The following is a 6000-nucleotide window of genomic DNA, read 5'->3' as shown; positions in this document are numbered from 1 at the left end:
TACAAGACTAATTACTTTAAGGCAACTGATCATATTTCGAGTTTAGCCTTTGACCTGGAAAAGCACAGTAAAATATTTGTTTCAGAAGATCAGAAGGTGTGCGTTTTCTCAGTTGAAGCTTGTTTAAGAAAGTTTTTGTATGTAACTGTCGTGCATGATTGTTAATTTTAAATCTCTGGAGCAGCTTGTGTTTATTCAACTTTGCAGTGTTTGTAAAACTTACAGTGTAACTGTAATATGTTTATATTATATTCCGTTTCATCTATATAAGTGCTGCCGCAGAGAGTCGCATTAATGCTTGAAGATGCTTGCGTCGTTGAAATTGTCAGAATAAACCTTTCTTATGTGACCTTTGATTTGAGTGCTTAGCTCAACAAAACATTGTTACATTATCATAAAGTTACAACACAGTATTTAACATATGTAGTAGCAGTAATCTACAGCATGAACTAAAATTAATATCTGACACTTTTATTAATAAAACGGCAAAACAGAAAACAGCATACCATTATGATCAGAGAAAATAGTAATATCCCATCACACATTTACAATACAGAACAACGAATCAAAATTCGAGTAAAGCCTGGTACAGCGACGTGGTTAGGAAGCTCAACTCAAAAAATGTAGGTCGTAGGTTTGAATCCCCGACATATCAAACATGCTCGCCCTTTCAACCGTGGGGGCTTTATATACGGTCAATCCCACTATTCGTTTGTAAAAGGGCAAGAGGTGGCGGTGGGGGATGATGATTAGCTGCTTTTCCTTTAGTCTTAAACTGCTAAATTAGGGACGGCTAGCACAGACAGTTCTTGTGTAGCTTTATGTAAAATTATGTAATGAGAACAATTGCATTGTGTAGTTTTCATGCAGCGAGCGTAGATTTGTGTTCACGGTTCAATTATTATAGCCAGTATTTTTCATGCATAAATTATGTTTACAATTCAATTATTGTAGCGCATAGTTTTCATACAGTAAGTTGTATGGCTAAATTTTTAAAGCGCGTAGTTTTCACACAGCTGTACAATTATGTTTACAGTTTAATTATTATAAAGTGAAGCTTTCATACAGTAAGTTTCTGCACAGTTATTGCAGCGTGTAATTTTCATACAATGAGCTGCACAGTTATTTTTGCAGTTCAACTATCATAGCATGTAGTTTTCATACAGTAAATTGTACTGTTTGATTATTATTATAGCGTGTAGTTTTCATACAGTATGCTATACAGTTTGATTATTATTGCGTGTAGGTTTCGTAGAGTAAACCATACTCCTTAAGTCCTATAACATGTAGATTTTACACAGTGAGCTGTACAATTACGTTTATAGTTCAGTTACCGTAGCGTATAGCTCTTATACAGTGACCCGTATAGATATTTTGACAGTTCAGTTATTAAAGCATGTGTTTTTTCACATAGTGAGCTCTACAGTTATGTTTACATTTCAATTATTGCAGTGTGTAAGTTCATACAGTAAGCTGTAAAATTTAATTACTATAGCATGTAGTTTTCACAGAGTGAGTTGTACAATTATGTTTAGAGTTAAATTACTATATGGTGCAGCTTTAATACTGTGAGCTGTACAGTTACGTTTACTTTCATTAATTATAGTGTGTAGTTTTCACACAATAAGCTATACAATTACGTTTACAACGTATAGTTTTCATAAAGTGATCTCTATATTTACGTTTATAGTTCATTTATTATAGCACATAGTTTTCATGCAGTGGCCCATACATTCATGTTTACAGTTTAATTATTATAGCGTGTAATATCCGTACAAATAGGTATACACTTACATCTATAATTCAATTATTATTTCGTTTAGCTTTTATACAATGAACCGTACAGTTATGTATATAGTTCAGTTATTGTAGTGAGTAGTTTTGATACAGTGAGCTGTACATTTAGGTTTATAGTTCAATTATTGTAAAACTTTTACATGTCTGAAAACAATTGTGGACTTTTCCTACATTCATTCTATCTCCAATGCATAACATAATGATTTACTCCTCTTGGTGTAAAGTAACCTTTCACAGAACTTAAACACAAATCAAACATAAGCACAAATGTAATAACAGATGATGAATAACTAAGTATTTTGAAAAACAACAATAGATGTTAGGATGTTATACGATTATAGTAAAAAGAAAACTAGCTCTGTAAAGCATGTTTAAATCAATGATTCTGGAACAATATTTCCAGTATATAAATATATATTCACATTCATAATAATTTGTTCTTCAGATTATGTTTTTGTAAAACTGGTAAACACTTCTACCTACAAATACAGTATATAGATAAAACTAAATATTCATATTAACGATGTAATATATTGTTCTCTAAATATGAGGAACCTAAGAAAAAAACCAAGGTTGACACCTACATCATCATTACTAACTGTAGTGCCAATCTTACAACAAACTATGAATACACTGGGTTAAGTACGTCTACGTCCTCTTGTTTTAATTAACTCCTATTCGTTATGCGTTGTGAATGTGCGCGTTTACTTTACTTGCTCTTTGCACATATGCAAGCCGTTAATTATAAATTATGACTTTCTCTTCAGGGTAACAAAGACATTGTCCTTACTTTCTCACACATGACCTTAAAGTTAAGAAAATTAATCTAAACTGAATTATGATAGAAGTGAAACATCTTTATGTTTCACTCTGTCAACAGTTAGTCAGCGAGCTCTAATGTAATCCCATCGTGTAAATAGGTAAAAAAGTATGACATGTAAATCCTTAAAAACATGCACTAACACAAAGTAAATATGTTTCGTTAAGCATTTCACACTATCATGTTAATATAGGGTTTTAGTATTATATTAATTATGTGTGTAGTTTAATAGTGTTTAAGAAATTTACACAAAAGAATACGAACATCGTTTGTGAACTGCTGAAAAGTGTGTAAGCACAAATTTCTTTTTATCAACTCTTAAAATTACTAAAAATTATTAATCACGGTAGTTAGTTCAACCAAATTTACCAGATTTTACTTCGCACTGAAAATATAACACTATATACATCAATTTTTTTGTAATCAGCTGGTTGCTCTCCAGAAAATTTCTCCAAACCAAGGTGAACGTTTCTATTGTGTGCCTATTAACGCAATTCTTAGTATTAAAGAGTTATTCGATCAAGAATTCGAACAGTCAGAGTATTTGAATACTCTTAGAAAAACTACCGGCATTGATTCTGATAAATACAATTAATTCCATGATTAGATAAGGCCCTTAGTGACTACCAATATCAATTTCTTATGAATACGAAAACTAAACGTTTAACTGTTATTTTATCTGCCATTGATATAGTTTGTTACAATGACAAAACCTGATATCGACTGAAACTTCAGAACCCTGTTGATTTAATGTAACACATTATTATTATGTATCTCCACTAGGGTATCTCATGAGTTGGTGTAGATGCTGATGACTAGTTCTCTTTCCTTTAACTTATCATTTCGTAATTAGGAACAGTTATGTTCAACTGGTACTTTGTATGGGTTTGTACAAAAAAATTTAAAAAAATTAAAGTCCGGCGCCTTACTAGTTTAAACCTAAACAGTGTGTATATGTTTGATTCTGTCAACATCAGCCAACAAGCTCTAACATAATTCCATCTGCTCACAACACAACATAATATTTGGTCTCTCTCTCTGTTTGTCTTAAAATTTCATCCCAATTTCAAAATACTTTGGGATAAAGATTTTCTCCTACACAAACCCAAAACTAAAAAAAGGAGACTGTTTATAAGCTGTGGAAAAAATCAAAGTAAACGATCTCTGACTAATCTGTAATAATAGCCCTAGCAACATCAACTATCTTTGACAAAGTTTATTCAACGTTTATACACATGATCAGATTTGTCCTTTACTTATATTCTGTCACATGCCGACATCATTTCCGTCATATTTAATCACTATGTCTTTAGCCTTTGTAACTATATTGTATTGTTTAGTACTGATCGTATATGTAGAAGACAGACCAATGTTTTGTCGAAACATATAGTATGTTCCACCAGCAATAAAACTCTTCCTTATGCTTAGAAGTCGTTGTTTACCTACCTATTATTATGTTAGTATAATATGAACCTTACTAACATGAAACGTTTATAATTATCATAACGTAACAGGAAGTTAGACTTTAAAAAACTAATAATAATATGTGTGTTTGACTTTTTGTTTTTTCACTTACACTTTGAACGGCCTCAATACTTGAGTTCTTCAGTGTCTGAGGGCTTTTAACGCTACAAATCAGATGTATTATCCTTATGGGTCAAACACAAGCAATTTGATGAGGATTACAAACGACTGCGAGTTTATATCATTTAAATGATTCATAAACTTTTATGCAATTTATCAATCTAATTTGCTCAGTGGTTTTATTTCTGCTCACAGATGTTATTCTAATATATTATTGTAGTGAATAGTTCTGCGCCAATAACATTGTATTACCTTACAGATATTACTTCTGTGCCTATAACATTGTATTACCTTACAGATATTACTTCTGTGCCTATAACATTGTATTACCTTACAGATATTAGTGTGATCATGCTTTTGTCTTTATTCTAACTAAAAATTTACAGGTAATAAGTCATATACGTGGTTAGAACATGATTTTACAAGTAATCTACTCTACATGTTAATTATACATTTTAACATCTCCTTTGAAAGTACAAATATACACATTTACCACATCTTCAGGACAGAAATTAAAAAGGTTGATACTTGAGGGTTAGCCAATTAGTTATTTAAAACGTGGTTCTATTCTTATTAATCTGATTACTTACGTAAGTAAACGAAAACTACGAAAATGACTTGGTAATTAAAATATTAAAAAATAAAACAATAATTATATGCCAATTAATATTACAGACCTGTTTTAAATATAGTTTTAAGATGAAACTAGGTGTGTAACTGTTTTTACGAACATTATAGAAAGTTCATTCATTAACCTTTATAACTTACTAATCACATACCAGTCACTGGAAAGAACTAAGCAGCCCTTAGGGTAAAAAAATGTCAAATTAAATTTTCTTATGTAACGTTTTCTTACCAAAAACGATTGCCACTACTAATCACTAATAATAACGAACACTTTGTTTATTGAGTCCTCTGTGCATAAGTCTTAACTTACAATTGGAAAAGGGCCTGGCATGGCCTAGCGCGTTAAGGCGTGCGCTTCGTAATCTGAGGGTCGCGGGTTCGCGCCCGAGTCGCGCTAAACATGCTCGCCCTCCCAGTCGTGGGGGCGATGTGACGGTCAATCCCACTTTTCGTTGGTAAAAGAGTAGCCCAAGAGTTGGCGGTGGGTGGTGATGACTAGCTGCCTTCCCTCTAGTCTTACACTGCTAAATTAGGGACGGCTAGCACAGATAGCCCTCGAGTAGCTTTGTGCGAAATTCAAAACAAACAAACAATTGGAAACAGATTTCAACCCAAGGATATTTAGAATTAAGTAAATTAGTTATCCTCATACACAAATACACTGTAAAATGAATAGAACAAATAAGGGCAATCTTATGTATAAATACTGAATTATTAAAAAAACCTTTATTAAGGGCTCTGAGTAGTGTCCCCACAACTAACATTTGTTGAATTATACTGAGAATGGTTCATTCATTTACCGATTTTCTTTTTTTTGAATTTCAAAAATTAACAACATGTTTTACGTCATCTTCTATATATCAACAGATTATAGCGTTTTAGAAAGTTTTACGATGCATCCGAGAAAATTGAACTACTTAGTGAAGTATTATAATGTTATACTTTCCGTAAAGAGAAACTATTTTAACGCAAACTGAAGGCTTTGATCCTTAACTGAAAAATACCCAAGTCCTAAGTTTGTTGTCAGTGATTTACGATATTCTGATTTTATTTGTTCATTTATATACGAAAAAGTTTGAAACTTTGACATGACAACATTGTGGCCATGCCAATATTGATAATAGCTGGTAATTATGGTTTTGATAATGGATTAAAATGAAACGTTTAATAAT

Source organism: Tachypleus tridentatus, chromosome 7, assembly GCF_004210375.1.
Source record: "Tachypleus tridentatus isolate NWPU-2018 chromosome 7, ASM421037v1, whole genome shotgun sequence".
Taxonomy (NCBI): Eukaryota; Metazoa; Arthropoda; class Merostomata; order Xiphosura; family Limulidae; genus Tachypleus; species Tachypleus tridentatus.
The sequence above is the reverse complement of the archived record's forward strand: the minus strand, read 5'-3'. Positions refer to the sequence as shown.